The sequence below is a fragment of the Pelmatolapia mariae genome, linkage group LG3_W (genome assembly GCF_036321145.2).
Source record: "Pelmatolapia mariae isolate MD_Pm_ZW linkage group LG3_W, Pm_UMD_F_2, whole genome shotgun sequence".
In the NCBI taxonomy this organism is placed as follows: domain Eukaryota; kingdom Metazoa; phylum Chordata; class Actinopteri; order Cichliformes; family Cichlidae; genus Pelmatolapia; species Pelmatolapia mariae.
In genome coordinates, this window is record NC_086229.1 from 40,810,115 (window position 1) to 40,831,606 (window position 21,492).

Consider the following 21,492-nt stretch of genomic DNA (forward strand, 5'->3'; position numbering starts at 1 on the left):
GTCGTCTGGTGAGTTTTGAAACAATTACAGATCATGTTTGTTACAGAGTTTACTGATTGTAGAACATGAAAAAGATTTTTCATTGAAAAAAGGGTCTTCACTACTCTGTCAGAAGACCCTTTCTTATTGCAATGTTATTAATCATTTCAACAAATCATTGCTGAACTTCATGCAGAGCAGGGAACATCTGCTATCATGCACCTCTGATCTGAAATGTGCTGCAACATTTGATAAACCAACATCATTTTTTTTATTCTCATGTTTTAAATGACTAAATCTTTTTACTGTGACGCATGTAGCTCAACAAACGAGATCTTCCCCTCCAAGGGCTTTAAAATATGAAATAGTAAATAAATAAATCCTAGATAAATGCAGGTATTTATTATGGGTCACATGAATAAATACAGACAATTATATTTTCTTGATTATAGTAGATTTTGTAGAATCAAAAGTTTTTGTGATGAATGAGTTTTTGCTTATCATGTTTTACAGGTAAAAATGTCAAAGGTTTTAAACTATCTTTAGGCTACCAGAGATGTCTATAGTGATACATTATGTAGAGAAAAACATTTGTACAGCTTACAGAATATATATAAAAACTGATTTAGAAGTAAATGGATAGTTTTCTGAAAGTTCCCGACTACAGTTTAACACCACCCACCCAGCTCAGCCCCCAAGTGTCTATGTAATGCTTGTATGGTGTGTGAGTTTGACTTGGCCTTTATCCGGGTGGGTTTGGGTGGATAAAGGCCAAGTCAGAATTCTCTGAGCAGCTGGAAAAAGCTGCTAATAAACAAAGACATCAGAAAGTGTGGGCTTTAGGTGTAGCCCACGCTTTCTGATGCACTAATTAGACCTAGTAACCAACACCCCATACCAGTATTACATAGACACTTGGGGGCTGAGCTGGGTGGGTGGTGTTATAAGCACTTGTTTTGTTAGATGTATTTTTTCAGACAGGACACAGTCTCCTTTGTGGCAAAACCTTCAAACTTCACCATCCTCAGCTGAAACAACAACATCTTAATCCCATCTTCATGAACTGCTGAGCCAAACCTGATCCATCAGTGCTGGACTGCACAGATAACTACATGCCACAAGGAGACTGCTGTGTTATGAACTGCCATACCAGTGTGTCTTCAATGGAGAAGATGACACACCCATCACCTGACCTCCTGACTGATCTGGAGACCATCATCATGCTGCCACACTACACACCTCTGAAAACATCAAGGATGACTCATACTGAGGAAACTGTATTTCCTGTCAGAGATGCTCAGTGATCCTCAGAGCAGAGAGAGGTATGATTCTTTATCTTTGATAAAAAAATCTCAGTGTTTTTAATTCAAATAATTAATTAAAATCCTGTGTATTGCATAAAGAATTACACACTCAAATGATTATACTTGTTACACTTTTTGAGTTTTAATTCACATTATGGATTACAAATTTATGCTTTTTCTACTCTGTCTCTCTGTGCAGTTATTGCTGTCTTCTGAGTTCTTCAGTGTCCCAACTGAGACATTCAAACCTCATTGCAGAGCTCATGTCTTTCCTCACCATCATGTGAGTGTGAGATTGCTCTGGATTCTGGTTATGTGGCCTGCAGCACCTATAAGGTATTTCAATATTGTTCATTTTAACTTATTTTTAGTTTTTAGGCCTTAACACAAATAAAATGTTCCTTTTTCTGTATTTTTTAGAACAAGCTCGTCCAGTGTGCCTGCATTCCAGCTTCACAGAAAAGAACATCAGACACCAGCGGGGGAGGGTAAGAAAGACAGACACTACAACATTGTCATCCCCTATGTAGCCGGTGTATCAGAAAAACTCAGGAGAGTTTTCTCCAAATACGACATCCCAGTGTACTTCAGACCCAGTAACACACTCTGACAGAAACTGGTTGACCCGAAAGACAAAACTCCTAAACACAAACTTAACAATGTGGTGTACGCTACACAGTGCAGTGAGGAATGCCCAGACCTCTACATCGGAGAGACCAAACAGCCACTTCACAAGCGCATGGCACAACATAGAAGAGCCACCTCCACGGGACAAGACTCAGCAGTTCATCTGCATCTTAAGGATAAAGGTCACTCTTTCGAGGATGCCAAAGTTCACATTTTGGACAGAGAGGACAGATGGTTTGAAAGAGGAGTGAAAGAAGCCATTTACGTCCACTGTGAGCGACCATCTTTGAACAGAGGCGGTGGTTTACGACACCAACTGTCTGCCATCTACAATCCAGTTTTGAGATCCCTTCCCAGACGCTTTAACGCCCACTCACATCCTGGGCCATCTGACCTCAGGAAATCACATGATACGGTGGGGCCAGGTTTCACAATGAGCTCACCCGAAACCCTGGTTGATTGGGACCCACACCCACTTTCACACCTTGGCTCATGTGATTAGGTAGGGGATCAGGGGGTCCTTTGTCCCTCTTTGGGGGGAAACTCCCACTGGGTTTAAATCTGGGACTCTCCACCATTGACTCTTAGAACTGAAGCAGCTTCTCGGATGAGAGGTGAAACATCTTCAAGGAACTCAAAGAAGTCCAGACACTTTTCTTTCCAAGCTCCTTAGACTTCACTTGTGTTAATTACATTTTATTTGTTGTTGTTTTCTTTTAGATTTATATGCAGAGTGGATGTGGTGGAGCTTTGTTAACCGTGTGGAAAACATCTGTTTGTGATGATATTTACAATGAGGCTTTAAGGTGACATTTTCCATGTAATTTCAATCCTTTTACTATGCAAAAACATGTTTGCAATTAACATATTTTTTCAGTTTTGTCTTTTGGATTTATGGTTAACATTCCTCTGTGACAGCAAATACTAAACTGGTCCAAGTAACCAGCATATCATTGGTCAAAGGCAAAAAGGACCACATGTCACACTAGCAATGAATTTTTGACTGTGTTTGTGTTAGTATAGAGTAGGTCTAACAGTGGTTTTCCACATCTGCTCTAATATATAGAGGTAATGGGTCAGACATATAAAGTCATTTTGAAAAGTTCATAAAGGTCATTTATATGTGTTCCTCTTTATCATTTTATATCAGGTCACACAGCTGACTTGAGTTTTGATCAGAGTAGAACCATAACATTCATGCTAATGGTTCTACTGTTTACAGTTACTTCATGATGGATTTCACCCTGGTCACAGCACTATGTGATAAGCTGTTAGAGGTAAAGTTAACCCAATTAATACCTCATCATAAGTCACTCTCTAACGCAAAGCAGTGATTATTTTTCACTGTAATTTATTCCACAACAATGTTCTTTATTTGATCCTCATTTCTTTAAATATGCACATCGATTGTTCAGCTGTGTGACTCTCCACACCTCAAATATATCACAATGTGGACTTCATTTCATCAAATCATCTTGTGCATTTATTATCTAAATGTTTTTTGTGGGGGTTTTTTTTTTTGTTTGTTTGTTTGGGGGTTTTTTGTTGCCATTTTTACATTTCACCAACTGTGTAAATTCTGCAATTTTACCTTGGTTTTGTTTCACATCAGTTTATCTGCTGGCTGGTATTCCTGTCTTCCTTCTCTCACCCCAACCGGTCGCAGCAGATGGCCGCCCCTCCCTGAGCCTGGTTCTGCTGGAGGTTTCTTCCTGTTAAAAGGGAGTTTTTCCTTCCCACTGTCGCCAAAGTGCTTGCTCATAGGGGGTCATATGATTGTTGGGTTTTTCTCTGTATCTATGAAGCGCCTTAAGGCGACTTTTGTTGTGATTTGGCGCTATATAAATTGAATTGAATTGGTTTTCTTCCTTTTCTAATCTTTCTGGTCATTTTTCACAGTTAAACAAGTAACTTTGAGGTTACTTCATCGTTTTCAGCTGTTATCTGTTTACAGTTTTTTCCTAATAATTACATTTCTGCAAAATTATAGCAGTTCTGGTAAGTTGAAATATTTCTGCCAAGTTATTAATTTTCTACTAAATTATATCATTTCTGCTAAGTTATGTTATACTAAATTATTACATTTGTGCAAAGTTATTACATTTTTGTTAACTTGATGTTGTTCTGCAAAGTTATTAAAATTTCAACAACTTTTTAAACACTGACTTTGATTTCTTCAGCTTCTTCAGCTATTTTCAACTATTTTCAGCAGACAGCTTCAGCTATACAGCATCCACACTGCATTTTCGCAGGAAATGCAAATTTTTCTAGTTCTTTATTATTATTGTGTGGATGCTGGAGGCATCCACACTATTGAGTTCCTGTTTCTCTTTATTGTGTGGATGCTTTATGCATCCACACTATTGAGTTCCTGTTTCTCTTTATTGTGTGGATGCTTTATGCATCCACACTATTGAGTTCCTGTTTCTCTTTATTCTTTATACTTTATTGTGTGGATGCTGGAGGCATCCACACTATTGAGTTCCTGTTTCTCTTTATTCTTTATTATTCTACTTTATTATTATTATTCTAGTTGCCACTTTTGCACTTTTTTTGGCACTTTTCTACTTCCACAATTTTCAGTCGATTTTCACCGTTCAAATTTTAAACTATTCTGCTATTTCTGCTAATGTGTGCTATGTCTTTTGGTATTTTTCACTATTATACTTTTTAAAATATTACGCTTTTTTCCTTTAATTTGTCCCATTGAAATGAATGGGAAACTTCCACAATTCTGCTAAAACTTGCTTGTTTTTGAAACTTAACTACTTCCTCATACTTTCAACTAGAACAACCATTCAAACTTTAAAATGTTCACAAATTTTTCTGCTATTGTTGTATGATTCAGCTTTTTCATATCTGTTACCATTTTCATCTTATCCCTCTTTAAGTTTTGAGTTTCATTTTTGTGATTTTTCACAAAATACATGCGTTGTTATGGTTGCTATGCACTTGGCTTTCAGTGAGCCACTGTAAGTTTTGCAGTCTTCTCTTCATGTCCGAACAACTTCTTGCTACTTGCTCAATTTTCACTCAACTTCCACAAATTATACATCAAAACGTAGGTATTTTTGCTGGCTTTCAGAAAATGTCACTGTCATTGTTGTGGGATTTATAGAATTTTGCCAAATCTCCTCAGACCAACACAAGGTCGGAAAAGTCTCCATACAAAGTCAATGGAGAGTTTGTTCAAAACCACAGCTTGATTTCTGTCATGAGAGGCATATTCGAATCGTCATATCTCCCTAACGAAGCGAAGTTAAAACATGAGGCTTGTCCCAGTATATCTTTAGACACTCCTGACGCTCACAATTCAAGAATTTTTTTCTCAAATATTACCATTTGGCCATGAATTGGGTTTGTTTGAGGGTAGGAAATTTGTCCCTCGCTCAGATTTCTTCAGATTTCAAACTCTGGAAATGAACCACTTTTTTCTCTCGTCATAACTTTTTGTTGGATTTCCACAGAGACCTGAAAATTTCCATGACTGTTCACCAAAGCCTGCTGTCTCTTACGGTGAAAGAATGATATCGATACTCCAAATAGATTTAGAGTTAGAAAGCGTTGTTTGAGGGCAGGTCAAGGCAGTTTTCGCTTCGCCTCTACTCAGTTATGGTGCATTACAAGTCAAATATCTTTAATAATTCATATTTTAATGATAAATCGTGAACACTTTAAGATTCCCCCATCTCTTCTGAACAAAACGGTGTAAGAATGACCGTTCTAGCCCCTACGGTTAGGAAATTATGGCCATTTGTTTGAGGGGAATGCTCACTATGACAAATACACTGCAGAAATCCTGTCTCTCTCTGTGTCTGTGTGTGTAAAAGCCTGCACTTGGTGCACCAGTTTTGGCGGGAAAAAGCACACAGCCTCTCTGATTGGTGAATTCAAATTAAGCAGCTCCCAGGCTGCTTGACTGACCTAGAGTCTTGCTTGTCTCTCCCTGTGTGTGTGTGTGTGTGTGTGTGTGTGTGTGTGTGTGTGTGTGTGTGTGTGTGAGAGAGAGAGAGGGAGAGCCTTTTTATGGGAGCATCTTACTGTATGATTTAAATTCAATATATTTAGACTGGTTGACTGAATTTGGTCCTGTGTGTGTCTCTCTGTGCTTGTGTGTTTCTATATGTGTCCATCTTTGTGATTGTGTGACTGTTATACTTTTTTTTACTGATTTTTTTTTCATTTAACAATTACATTTGAGGGACCCTTAGCATGTTCAGGATTTTTTCAGCTGTCCACTTTGCTTTTCCAATTTTTCTATTTAAGTTATTACTATTGTGCTAAGTCATAACATTTCTGCTGCTTTTCAGTATTTGTGCTAAATACAGCATTTCTGCTAAATCATACTGTTTCTGCCATTTCATAAGATTTTTGCTACATGTAATGTTTCTGCTAAAAAATACAATTTCTCCCAAATATAGTATTTTTGATTAATTATAGTTTTTCTACCAAATCATAGTACAGTTTTACTGCTTTTTATATGGTTTCTAAGACAACCAATCATGTCTGAGGGCTTGCACATTCAAATTTGCATATTGGGGCCCTCGTGGCTTCTTAGATAACCAATCATCTATGTCATATATCTGTGATATTTCATATTTTTATTTTAAATGGTCAACATTTCAAGATTCTCCCATGTCTTCTGAACAAAACGGTCTAAGAACGACCATTTTAGCCCCTACGGTTAGGAATTTATGGCTGTTTGTTTGAGGGGAGTCCTCACTATGAGAAATAGACTGCAAAAATCCTGTCTCTCTCTGTGCTGTAAGAGCCTGCACTTAGTGCACCAGTTTTGGTGGGAAAAATACACAGCCTCTCTGATTGGTGGATTCAAATTAAGAAGCTCACAGCTGTTTGACTGACCTAGAAACATGCTGTTAACAGCCCTGTTCACTTGTTGATGCTGCTGCTGTGTGTGTGTGTGTGTGTGTGTGTGTGTGTGTGTGTGTGTGTGTGTGTGTGTGTGTGTGTGTGTGTGAGAGAGAGAGACAGAGAGAGAGAGAGAGAAAGACACACACACAAAGACCCTTTTTAGGGCAGCATCTCATTGTTGGATAAAAATATAATATATTCAGACTGTTTGACTGGCATAGACCCTGTGTGTGTGTCTCTCTCTGTACATTTGTGTATCCATATTTGATTTTCTGTGTATTTGGTGATTTGTGTATCTATATTAGATTTTGTGTATATCTGTTGGCTGTTCGTATTTGTTTTTTTCTAAATGTATTTTTATTTATTTTTTTTCACAGGTGAACAAAAATTAGTTTTGAGCTTACTTAACCATCTTCCTTTTTGTTCAGCTTGTCATTTTACCTTTCCAATGTTTTCACTTAAGTTATTACTATTCTGCTCAATCATATTATCTGTTCTAAATCATTGTTATTAAGCTATATTGTAGGATTTCTGCTAAATCATAGTATTTCTACAATATTATATTTTCCTTTCTAAATTTAGCATTTCTGCTATAGAATAGCATTTCTGCTATGTTATAATACTTGTGCTAAACTGGAGTATTTTTGCTAAAACATAGTATTTATTTAAAATTACAATATTAATAGTATATTATAGTGTCTCTTGTAAATCACAGCATTTCTGCTATGTTGTACTGTTTTTCTAAATCATAGTATTTCTGTAATGTTTCAGATTGTTTGGCTAAATTTATTCTTTCTGTTATCTTATACTATTTCTCCTAAATTCTTGTATTTTTGAGAAGTTATCGTGTTTCTGGTAAGTTAAAATATTTCTGCTAAGTTCTGCTATGCTATTGTATTTCTGCCGAGTATTATGTTTCCTCTAAGATATTACAGTTCTGCTAAGTTACTACATTTTAGCAAAGTTCATTTGCTTCTGCAAAGTTTTTACAATTTCTGCAACTTTTCAGCTTTTTCAGCTAGTTTCAGCAGACAGCTTTAGCTGTAAAGCATCCACACTGCATTTTCGCAGGAAATGCAAATTTTTCTAGTTATTATTATTATTCTAGTTGCCACTTTTTTGTACTGTTTTTGGCACTTAACTACTTCCACAATTTTCAGCCGATTTTCACCATTCAAATTTTAAACTATTTTGCTATTTCTGCTAATGATCGCTTTGACTTTTGGTATTTTTTGCTATTATACTTTTTAAAATATTAAGGTTTTTATGCTTTTTTTTGTCCCATTGAAATGAATGGAAATCTTCCAAAATTGTGCTAAAACTTACTTGTTTTTGAAACTTAACTACTTCCTCATACTTTCACCTAGAACAACCATTCAAAATTTAAAATGTTCACAAAGTATTGGGCTATTCATGTATGATTCAGCTTTTTCATACCTGTTACCATTTTCATCTTATCCCTCTTTAAGTTTTCAGTTTCATCTTTGTGATTTTTCACAAAATACATGCGTTGTTATGGTTGCTATGCACTTGGCTTTCAGTGAGCCACTGTAAGTTTCGCAGTCTTCTCTTCATGTCCGAACAACTTCTTGCTACTCGCTCAATTTTCACTCAACCCACACAAATTATACATCAAAACGTAGGTATTTTTGCTGGCTTTCAGAAAATGTCACTGTCATTGTTGTGGGATTTATAGAATTTTGGCAAATCTCCTCAGAGCAACGCAAAGTCTCAAAAATCCCCATAGAAAGTCAATGGAGAGTTCGTTCAAAATCACCGCTGGATTTCTGTAATGAGAGGCATATTCGAATCGTCATATCTCCTTAACGAAGCAAAGTTAAGACATGAGGCTTGTCCCAGTATATCTTCAGACACTCCTGACGCTCACAATTCAAGAATTTGTTTCTCACCTATTACCGTTCTGAAATGAGTTAGACTTGTTTGAGGGTAGGAAATTTGTCCTTCGCTCAGATTTCTTCAGATTTCAAACTCTGGAAATAAACCACTTTTTTCTCTCGTCATAACTTTTTGTTGGATTTCCACAGAGACCTGAAAATTTCCATGACTGTTCACCAAAGCCTGCTGTCTCTTACGGTGAAAGAATGATATCGATACTCCAAATAGATTTAGAGTTACAAAGCTTTGTTCGAAGGCAAGTCAGGGCAGTTTTCTCTTCGCCTCTACTCAGTTATGGTGCATTAGAAGTCAAATATCTTTAATAATTCATATTTTAATGATAAATTGTCAACACTTGAAGATTCCCCCATCTCTTCTGAACAAAACGGTGTAAGAATGAGTGTTCTAGCCCCTACGGTTAGGAAATTATGGCCATTTGTTTGAGGGGAGTCCTGACTATGAGAAATAGACTGCAAAAATCCTGTCTCTGTGCTGCGTGTGTGTAAAAAGAGGTGCACCTGTTTTGGCGGGAAAAACTACACAGCCTCTCTGATTGGTGGATTCAAATTTAGCAGCTCCCAGGCTGCTTGACTGACCTAGAAACTTGATTTTCTCTCCCCGTGTGTGTGTGTGTGTGTGTGTATGTGTGTGTGTGTGTGTGTGTGTGTGTGTGTGTGTGTGTGTGACAGAGAGAGAGAGAAAGAGAGGGCGAGAGAGAGTATTTATGGGAGCATCTTATTGTATGATTTAAATTCAATATATTTAGAGTGGTTGACTGAATTTGATCCTGTGTGTCTCTCTGTGCTTGTGTGTTTCCATATGTGTCCATATTTGTAATTGTGGGACTTTTTTCAGCTGTTCATTTTGCTTTTCCAATTTTTCTATTTAAGTTATTACTATTGTGCTAAGTCATAGCATTTCTGCTGCTTTTCAGTATTTGTGCTAAATACAGCATTTGTTCTAAAACATATTTCTACCAAATACAGTATTTCTGATATGGTATTTCTGCCATTTTATAGTTTTTGTGCTAAAACATAGTATTTCAACTAAATGCAGTATTTCTGGGTAATCATAGTATTTCTATATATTTCTGCCAGCTCCCCAGGGAGTTAATCCTCTGTGAGCACTGTAATATTCAAATTTACATATCAGGACCTGCGCGACTTCACAACCAGCCAATCATTTCTGAGGGCTGGGACATTCAAATTTGCATTTTGATGCCTTTTTGGCTCCTAAGCCAACCAATCATCTATGTCATATATCTCTAATAATTCATAATTTTATTTTAAATACACAATACTTAAGGATTCCCCCATCTCTTCCGAACAAAATGGTCCAAGAATGACAGTTGTAGCCCCTATGGTTATGAAATTATGGCTGAAGCGTGTATCTCTCTCTCTCTCTCTCTCTCTCTCTCTCTGTTACTGTGTTGTGTGTGTGTGTGTGTGTGTAAAAGCCACCCCTGCACTAATTACTGATAGTTCAGAACAAGTCTTTGTGTATTAACAGGTTTCCACTCTATGAAACCAATTTCCTTACAAATATGATTTTTACATTAACATGTGGTTTCAGAAAGTGTAACTGTTAAAGCTATAGTTTAGATAGTTTTCTTTAAAACTTTCACTGAAGAGTCTTGTTGGAGACAGCCACAGCTTTACCTCACTGTAGTTGTCCACGCTGTAGCTTTACCGCAATGTGGGTGAACAAGTGGGTGCAAGTCCATTTAGGTCAGAATTTGATATTTGATATACCTTTATTAGTCCCACAAGGAGGAGTTTATATGATTACAACCATTATGATTTAGAAAAAAAACAAAAGTGCAATGAACATTTCAGGGGTCACTGTTAAAAAGTCTCATGGCAGTGGGGTTAAAGGACCTCCTGAACCTCTTGAGTCCTGCAGAGCAGTGAGATGAGCCTCTACAGCTCCTACTGTCCTGAAGACTGTTCTTATTACTGCAGTCAGTTACATAAATCTATCATAATACAGTACATTTTAACATAATGACCTTATGTTTATTTATGTCTTTTAACCATTATTTCAAATTCAAAGAATCCTGTTTGAAACATTTATTAAACTTATAGAATTAAATTTCTACTAGTTGTTTTTGTTGCAAAAAGATCTAGTTTAATAATATTTAAATCTACATATATTTTTCACGTTTTCAATGCCAATTTTGTGTAATGTCGAAGTTTCCCACTACCCATGAATGCCTCTTTTTTTACGTCTACGGCTGACTCCTGAATCTCCGCCCACTCTCTGCTTGATCCCTGCCGGTAAGCGCTGCCTCTCTGTCTCTCTTCTCTGAAATTAAATGTGTATAAACTGTTTGAGTGATTTACCGAGTTGTTGTTAGTGACTTATGAAGCCAGTCGAAGTATAAGTCATGTTAAAGTAACACAATGGCTGCTTTTTTAGTGAAACGTTGTAATTTTAGTATTTAAAAGGAGTGTTTGGTATGCTAGCCCTAGCAACCTAAGCGCTAACGCCTAGCCTAGCTCCTATAGGCCCAGTGTGAAATTAATATGGTTCATTTAATTGTTTAATACAGTTATTGTGTTGTATCTGGTTCATTCGGTGTGTTAATGTTTCTGAGTCTCTTAGGGAAGCTGAAGTTAGTTCTCCTCTTCATAAATCAGTCAGTTAAAACGGCCTCATTCTTTAGGTTGTAAGGTAATGAGCCGCCATTTTAGAACCACTGATTAGCTGCTGAAGCAGCAGGGTCGGCAACTTTAAAGGAGCCAGAGGCCGGGAGAAAAAGATTCATGTGCCTGTGCGGGTTAATTAACAGAAGGGAGAGAGAGAGTGAGGATAAAACATATAATATAAGAATAATAACATTTCTTAACAAGAAGAAGTTTGTTTTTTTTAATTAATCAATTTTAGTTTTTTAGTTAAATTTTAAGAACTGTTTAACAAACACTTGTTTGTGCAGGTGTTTTTTTAAAATAAAACCTACACCTGCAGCTCTGTTTAACTTCTCACTTTGTGAAAAATTAATGAAATCTAAAAAAGGACACCTTCAAATAAATAAAAAGCAACAGTGCATCATTAATATTATTAATATGATACGTAGATATTTAAAACAACAGCATATTAAATGATACTGTGTGCAGGTGATAATATTTTAAGGAAGCAGAATTTGAATGCAGACCAACTCAAATGTTGAAGCCTACAAATATATCATCCAAGCTTTCATTTATGATTGTTCATGCTTTGAAATTGTGATGTCACAATTTGATAAAGTGTGCAGTGCTAGGTGTAGCAAATCATTGCTTATTAAATCTACTGTGTTATCTAATAGCACCAAACTAATAGAGCTATCACATAACTGAGAAACTTGTGTGGCTTATTACAAATGGATGAAACCACATATTACCTTAATGAAGACAGTAATCTTTAATAAGGTGTAGAAAAAACAGGTGAGTTGTTTGTTGCTGTGGTAAATAAAGAAGTGTACTGAATCTTTTGGACTGCACAGAGTGATGTAGTATTGACTCTGATGCTGATCTGAGTTGTCTCATTCTGTAGTTTTGTGCTTTGTCTTTTGTTACACAGAGTGAAAGAGATCTTTGGTTTTGCCTTTGCTGGTAAGTAAACAGTGATTGTAATTGAAGCAGCATGAACCTGGCATTTGGCAAGCACATATGGCAACTTAAATACAGTTGGACTTTTTGTGATATGTTTCCATTTACTGATTATCAAAAACACAGGCTTTGTGACCTGTAGCAGCAAAGCCCCCACACAGGGCCTCTGAGTCTCCCTTAAAATGTCCCTGAAGTTTAATAGCCCATTTATGTATGATTTAAATTTCTTATGGCTTATCAAATCCAAACATAGTCAAATGTCAGGTGTCTTTATACGGTGGTTCATTTTCTCCTTATGTTTGTGGATTTAAGTAGCAGACAAAACATTAAAGTGTTTTAGGAGAGTCAGTATAAGTGGTTGCTCAAACCCTTAAGAGCTGCACAGGTATTGATTTATATTGTCTCTCAAATTCTGCTGATGTATTACATTAAAGTCAGAACACTGTAGAAGTATTTTGCCTCACTCGGTATAAGTAATAGCTTTAACAGTTAAGCAATAATAAAAACGAAGAGAACCAGAGGTGTGAGTAGACATTGTTAGGTACATTACAGCCAGTGTGTCTAAATGGTTTATTACTTATTTAGTGACTATAATGTGTTTTAAAATTAAATAGAAAGGTTGCCAAAAAGGTACTCTGCAAAATTCATAAATATTCCTAGCAACGAGTACAATGAAAGGACTTTGTAGTGTAATATTTTAAGACATTTAATTTTAATTACAAAACATAGTGCACCTCTGCTATTGTAACATGTTAATATTTAAATGTATTTTAAGATTTACATATTCATGTCAGAAATGAGGTTTTCTGTTGCTTCTGATTTATATAATTACTTTGTATCTTACAAGTTTTGGTTTTCACACTTTATTAGCACTAACGTGTGGTAGAAAATGTTGAAGCCACAAAGCTTCTGTGTAGGAAATATGTGGTATATCCTGCACTTGTGCCAACAAATATTGGTGGCTATTCTTTGCATTTCTGTAGTAATGAATGCTTTTATTACACATGCCATTTGAGACGCTGCAGTTCATTTATCTCCTCTTTACACTACAGTAAGCTCATAAAGCCTTAAAGTATTTGAGGATTTTTCTAGTTAATTTATGTCACAGTAAATTGGATTGTGTGTGAAGAGGCTCAACAGTCTGAATCATCAAACAGTGATCTGATGAATTGTTTCCTTTCTCTAGACTGCTGATCTGAACGTCTCAAGTCTGGTAAGTAAAGGTTTGTCTGAAGTGCAGTGCTGGGAAATGTTTCTCATTATAGGAGATTCAGTTTAGTGCTGTGAGTGAGCACAGCTCTTGGCGATCATCAAATCCTAGAAAAGTCTATGTAAACATTTTCAGACTTACAGATCTCTCTTATCATCATACTACATTTTTAATTAGGCCCAAATGTCGGGCATGCTGATTTATTGTAGATTGAGGGGAGTGTGTATTAAACATGCCCCATATAATTTTTCATTTTGCCAAAAGTCATACTGAGTAAATTATTTTTTACTTTTATGTTAACGGCTCCCCAGACATTATGATATACTGTTGTACCAGGTAAGTACACACAGAAATGGGAATTTGAGACTTTTGGGTATTTAGGAACATGTGAAGTGTCATACGTTTGAGTTGAGTGCATGTGAAGTGTTTAAAGCAGGTGGTCTGAAACTATCTGCTCTAACTTCATTGTGTGGGTTTAGCTTGACCATATAATGTTTACAGTAAGTTACTGTAGCACCACATCTTGGTTTACAGACTCTGTTTGTTTTTATTGTGTTAGTAGAATGCAAAAATGTCCTTAGAAATGTTCCTCCACCATATGTTAAACATTTTCATTCAGTTGAATCTAATAATGTACTGTACAACTCTTCAGTGTGTAATGATATACATGTTCTGTATTTTTCGGACTGTAAGGCGCACTAAATTCTAAGGCACATTAAGTCAAACAAAACAGATAAGCCAAACTTTATTCAACTCATTTACAATAACTCTCAACATTGTTCAGTTGTAAGACATAAAATACAGAACAATTCACTCACTTTTCAGGACTTTGTATTGATGAATGTGGACTGATCAGTTTGAACTCTGCTTCATAAGCATGGCTCTCAACAGGTGCCAGGCCCTTATACACACACACACACACACACCATATTATGTTGAAGCACAGTACGAATTACTCTACGAGGGTGCTGACTATGGTAGCCGTGCTCCGACAATACATCAAGCGGCACAGCTTTGTAGCTTACCAAAGACATACAAAAATATTTGACAGAATTTGGATCGCTGTGTACCACAGAAATCCAGTTTGAGGTCAGTAAGCATAACCAGAATCAATACACTAGGCACATTGTATATTTTTGAGAAAATGACAGGATTTTAGGTGTGCCATATACTCTGAAAAATATGGTAAATCCAAGCATATTGGAAATATGACTAATTCCAGTGCTTTTGTGTCTTACAGGTGACCTGCTGCAGAAAACCCTCTCCCTCTATCATTATCAAGCAATTCTGTCTATCCTATCACTCTCCCAACTCTATCTAATTTGACAGCCATTCTATCTTGTATCAATCTATCCCAACTGCTCTATCTAATTTGACAGCCATTCTATCTTGTATCAATCTATCCCAACTGCTCTATCTAATTTGACAGCCATTCTATCTTGTATAAATCTATCCCAAGCACTCTCTCATTTTCAGAAATCCCAGTTTTCAGACATCCCAGTCTTCAGAAATCTAAGTCTTCAGAAATCCCAGTTTTCAGAAATCCCAGTCTTGAAAAATCCAAGTTTTGAGAAATCCAAGTTTTGAGAAATCCAAGTTTTGAGAAATCCAAGTTTTGAGAAATCCAAGTTTTGAGAAATCCAAGTTTTGAGAAATCCAAGTTTTTGGCAATTGAAGTTACCAGAACTTTGTCAATCTATATTCAGAATTCTGAGAGATCTCTGCTCTCACTGCTCCTCCTTTCCTGTCATTAAACTCTCTCTCCATTCATTTTGCTGGAAAATAACAATTAGAAAGTTGAATATACAGTAGCAGAATTGCAGTACAGTAGAACTTATAGTAGAAACTACTTATACAGCCCTACATTTGTAGTTTTAACTTGGCATTACACTTTGAAATAAACACTGATAGTTTGGCTTACAAGTGCAATTTGATAAATTATATAAACTTATATACACCTTTTTTGAGATATATTTGTAGTAAGATAATCTGGTTATTTTGTAATTCAGACTGTTATATTCACATAAATATTAAATTTGATTCAAATACATTTTTCAAGTCTGTTTCATTGGTTATAACATTTGACTACAAGTTTGTACTATTATTATTTAAGGACAAACCCTTTTTTGTCACTCAGTGTAAGTATTCAATCACAGTTATCATCTAGAGGCTGCCCTGAGAACCCAGACTTCCTGTTTCCTGACTGCTGCAGAACATCCAGCTGAAGAATCCCCATCGCCTGTCATCTGATCACCACATCATCCCAGCTCCTTATATTTGCTTTAAATTTTAACTATCAGAAAGATTTACACAAAGTCTACTTAAAATCTAAGAGTTTTATTATAGCCTGTTGGTTGATTATTGAGATTTATTTTGCATATTACATTACAGAAGTATAGACCTATTTGTTATCCAGTCTGGTTAAAAAAAATAGAAGTAATAATATACAGTTTTTGAAAAAGCTACAATAAAACAGACCTAAGTGTTTTCAAAGAACTTTAAATAAGTTAAATATTGAGTTTGTATTTAAGTGAGCCTTTTACATCAATTCTGATAAAGCTCTGATTTAAGAGAAAGTTGAGTCAGTTTTTCAGTGTTTACAGGTTGAGTTTTGTTTACATTTGTGTATAAATACATATAAGGTCCAGTTTGTACTTCAACAAAATGCCAAGAAAAAGTCAAAGGTCGCAGTCCCAGAAGCTTAGATGGCAAAAGCAGAAAGAACAGGTAAATGTTTCTCAGAGCGGTGAGCAGGTAAAGGTGTCTGTTACAAGTATTCCCAGTCCAGAAGTGCAGAACAGTGCTCAGACAGCTGCAGTGTCTTATGCAGATGTGGTAAAGAGAGGTGTTCGCTCAGCATGTGTGCCAGATGCTAAAGTACAGCAGGTAATACAGACTGAACCCCAGGTAACTGTGCAAACGCAGCATGATGGAGAAGCTCCAGGACCATCTCATGTAGAGGTTACAAACAGTGAAAGTCATCCACGAGTGAGTAGCATCTGTGCATCCCGAAGCCAGGCCTCTACTAAGTATGGAAAGTACAGGAATCATCAATGCATGGCTAACAGTTTGGTTTTCCTGTCATTCTTACACGAGGATGAATTCATTACGAGAGCAGATCTAAACCGTGTGTTGGACAAAGGCCATGCCATGTATTCAGATGCCAGAAAGAGGTTTGTGAACAGCGTGTTTCTAGCCTCCGATGAGCTTCCCTCAGTGGTCACCAGCCGCACACACAAGTATCAAGTGGACATGTCTCAGTTTGCTCATTACGGCACATTCGATGGTACAGATCATCTTCTGAGCCTTGAACAAGGACTACAGTGTTTGGCTTCAGCGGTTCGCTACGCTTTGCTAGTCATGGGAGGAAACGTCATTGCAGTTTGCCGGCTGACTTCAGGTGAATACGCATATTTTGACCCTCACCCACGTAAGTCTACAGGAATGCCATTGTCGCTAGCTGTAAGTGGTGGAACTGCAGTTATGCTGAAATTCACATGTCTTAACGACATGATTGACAGGCTCAAACGCTTGTACCGAATGCTTAGCATCGCGCCAACCTGCACTTATGAGCTACAGCCTGTCGAGTTTCACAGTGAAAATGCTGCTGACCAAAGAGATGCTGATGAAAACAGACAAACAGCTACAACTGTTCCAGCACCAGCTTTTAATGAACCTGAATTTGAAACCCCAAAATCCACTGAGCAGACACAGAAAACTGTGACCGACACTTTAGCCACTGAAGTGATGTCATCCAGAGTGGATTATTCAAATGAGCCAGCTGCTGAGCTGAACAATCGTCCTTCTGATTATTTAGAAATAGAAACCTCTGCATCTTCTGTAAGAGACACTCAGGTAACAAAAGAATCTGTTCCTCAGAATGATTTAAACACTGCCTCCTGTTTAACTAAGACAACAGAGGAACTCTCACATAAACTGTTGAAGCATAATAAACAGCAAAGGAGAAAGATTAGGAGACGATTATTGGTCCAAGAAAAACTACCACAGAGAAAGGAAAATGAGAAAAAGAAAGAGAGACAGACGTGCACTTTTGATGAAAGCTTTAAGGCAAAGAAAAAAGATTCTAGTAGAAAGTCTCATGATTCTGATCACAGTAAGAAAAAGAGTGTGTACAAAAATAATCTGTATAAACTCAATGCTACATATAGAGAGAAACAGAGAGAACATTTTAGAAAAATCTATAGAGATAGTGCTAAAATTAGAGAGAGAAAAAGAGAACGTGTGATAAGGATGTATAAAGAAGATTCTTTATTCCGAGAAAAGCAGAAAGAGCGTATAACAAGAACATATAGAGAATCTCCCATTTTCCGAGAAAAGCAGAAGGAACGTATAACAAGAACATATAGAGAATCTCCCATTTTCCGAGAAAAGCAGAAGGAACGTATAACAAGAACATATAGAGAATCTCCCATTTTCCGAGAAAAGCAGAAGGAGCGTATAACAAGAACATATAGAGAATCTCCCATTTTCCGAGAAAAGCAGAAGGAACGTATGAGAAAAACATATAAAGAATCTTATAGACAATCTCCTATGTTCAAAGAACAGCAGAAGGAACGTATAAGAAGAAATTACAGAACTTGTGCTGGATTCAGAGAGAAACATAAAGCTTACATGAGGTCATATGTTTCTAAACTCTATAAAGAAAGTGAAGAATTTAAACAGAAAAAACGATCTTACGTCACTAAACGTTATGGAGAAGAGAGACAATTTCAGCAGAAACACAAGGACAATATGAGAGAACGAATGAAAGTAAAATATTGGAACAGTTTTTCTTTCAGACAGATGCATAATATCAGATGTGCAATGAACATAAAAAGAAAATATCGTCAGATGCATCGGCCAGCTGAAAGTTTACAGTCTCATCCAGATAACAGTTTAATGAATGAGGCCATAGCTCGTTTCAGATCAAACATTAAGTCAGCACCATCTTATGTTTGTACTGTTTGTCTAAAAGCTTCTTTTCCTAATCAGGTGAAAATCTGCAAAAGAAACAATTACTCAAAACACCAAACTGTAGCTCAACAGTGTCTAACTGGTAAATTTGTTCATGTGTGTGATGAAGCATGTCATGATCACTGCAGCTTTCCTGTTGAGAGAAAAAAGGAGTATATCTGTCACACGTGTCACAGTTCCCTCAAAAGTGGATGCATGCCAAGGCTCGCTGCTGTCAATGGTTTAGATCTGCAGGATATTCCAGCTGAACTGTGTGATCTCAACATTCTGGAGAGACATCTGATTGCCAAATGCATACCATTTGCAAAGATTATTCCACTTCCAAAGGGCAGACAAAGACTCATACGTGGTAATGTTGTGTGTGTACCATCTGAAGTCCAACAAACAGTTGACTCTTTACCTAGGCTCAGAAACCAATCACAGATAATGAGGATCAAGTTGAAAAGACGACTGTGCTACAAAGGCCATCAGCTGTTCCAGACTGTCACCTGGTCTAAACTGATCCAAGCCCTGCGTAAACTGAAACAGATTCATCCACAGTACACAGATATTGTTATCAGAGATGATGCATTGCTTTGTGATCCCACGTTACCTGATGATGACAGCAGTGATGAAGCCAGCATGGGAAGTGATGATTATGATGAAGAAGATTTAATGGAAATTGACAACTATGAAAAAGATGCCCTTTTGTGTGAAAGTGAGTCTGAAAGTGAACAAGATGTTAATATGCAATCTTGTGATGAACAACCAGAAGAACAAAATCCTGAGGAACCAGAAAGTGATTTGAACAATGGAGGTTTTGCTCTAGAAAGTTGCCTGCAGCCTGTAGACATTTCAGAAGAGATTCTCTCTTTCACTGATAACACATATTGTGTGGCGCCTGCAGAAAGAAACAATCCTGTTAGCTTCTTCAGAACTCCTCATTTGGAAGCCATGGCATTTCCTGTGCAGTTTCCTACTGGTCAGAATACACTGGATGAAAAGAGACATCTTAAACTCACACCAAGTGCTTACTTCAAGTCAAGGCTTTTCAACATTGATGCAAGATTTGCTAAAGATACAAATTACCTGTTTTTCTCACAGTTTGTCACTGAAATACACCTGGCTAATTCCAGCATGACAATACAGTTAAGGAAAGGTAAAACTATGACCAAAGATGGACGCAAAATAACATCAGGAATGTTACAAAGTAAGACAGAAGTAGAGAAGCTGGTAAGAAATAAAGATGCAATCAGATTTATGCAGCCACTCAGAGGAACTCCAGCTTACTGGCAGAAAACCACCAAAGATCTATTCAGTATGGTCCGTCAAATAGGAACACCTCAGTTCTTTGTCACTTTCTCTGCTGCTGAGATGAGATGGCCTGAAGTGATTCAAGCAATAAAGAGACAGCAAGGTGAAGAGGTTGATTTTGAAGCCCTGGACTGGTCAGAAAAGTGTGAAATTTTAAGATCAAATCCAGTAACCACCATGCGAATGTTTGATAAGCATGTTGAGGCTTTGTTCAGAGATTTGCTTTTTTCTCCTGCACAGCCCCTTGGTGAGATCATTGATTACTTTTACAGAGTTGAGTTCCAGCACAGAGGTAGTCCGCATATACACATGTTGCTGTGGATTAGAGAAAAGGTAGAAGTAGATGTGGACGATGACCAAACTGTCTGTGACTTTGTGGACAGATACATCTCAGCTCAACTCCCTGATCCAGAAAAACAACCTGAACTGCACAAAAAAGTCGCTGAACTACAAAAGCACAGCAAAAACCACACAAAAACATGCTTTAAGAGTGTGAACTCTGGTTGTAGATTTGGGTTTCCAAAACCACCATCCACAAGAACAATGATTGTGAGACAGGATGAGGATTCAGACACTGAAGCTGCAAAAGCCAAACTCAGACCTTTGTTAAACCTGCTGAAGGAACCTGAAGCTGCTTCCCTCACCATAGAGCAGATTCTGTCACGATGCAACTTGACAATGAATGAGTATGAACAATGCCTCCAAGACATAAACAAGAAAACAGCGCTGATTCTGAAACGTGACCCAAATGACTGTTGGATCAACAATTACAACCCAGACCTGCTTGAAGCCTGGAACTCTAATTTAGATGTCTCGTTAATATTGAATGCCTATTCATGTATAGAATACCTCTGTAAATATATAACGAAGAAAGAATCTGGCCTCTCTGAATACCTGAAGACAGTTATTGACAACTCTGATAAGAACACGGTCAATGAATGTGATGAAATGAGAGCTGTGATGCAGGCTTATTCAAAAAAGAGAGAAATCAGCGCACAGGAGTGTGTGACTCGAGTCTGTGGCCTAAAAATGAAAAAGTGTTCCCGCAGTGTTGTATTTGTACCAACAGATGATAACCCAATAAAAATGAGTCGCCCGATGAGCTATCTGGAAACCACAACACATGACAGTTGTAGTATTTGGATGACAAGTTTGAGTGATAAATACAAATGCAGACCTGAGACACCAGAATACGAGGAAATGTCACTGGCTGATTTTGCTGCCTTGTGCCGGTTGGTGAGTGGTCCAAATGAAGGAAAAGATGTGCTTCCTCTTCTAAACCAGCTTGGATTTGTACAAAGGCGAAAGAATGATAAACCAGCTATAATCAGGTATTACCACTGTTCACAGGAAAAAGATCCTGAGCAATATTATGGTCGACTGTTGAGACTTTACCTTCCACACAGATCAGAGCAGGAACTGAAACCACAAGGGTTCCAAACCTATCAGTCCTTCTACAACTCGGGTTTTGTACGACTTCCATGTTCAGACCACAGTGAGTCTGTGAAAGGGGTTGTGAAGAGAAATAAAGACAAGTATGAGAAGAACTCTGAGGATATTGAGAGTGCACTGGAAGAGTTTGAACAAAATCGGGATGTTGTGATTGATGAATGGTGTAATCTTGCTCCTGAATCTGAAGTTGTGAGGTTGCAATGTGATGAGAATCTTCCTGAGAGACATTCTGATGATGAGAACGAACAGGAAAATGTCCCTGACTACAATCGTCAGTCTGATGCTGTAACAGAGATCA

General features: G+C 37.2%; 1 long non-coding RNA gene across 1 annotated transcript in view; it reads left to right on the top strand.

Annotated features, from left to right (window-relative positions):
• Positions 1 to 14,731, top strand: part of LOC134624425 (uncharacterized) — a 31,280-nt gene extending 16,549 nt beyond the window's left edge. Inside the window, exon 6 of the long non-coding RNA XR_010093531.1 lies at positions 14,716 to 14,731. This is a non-coding gene — a long non-coding RNA (uncharacterized LOC134624425). The remainder of the gene's footprint in view (positions 1 to 14,715) is intronic.
• Positions 14,732 to 21,492: the final 6,761 nt, after the last annotated feature.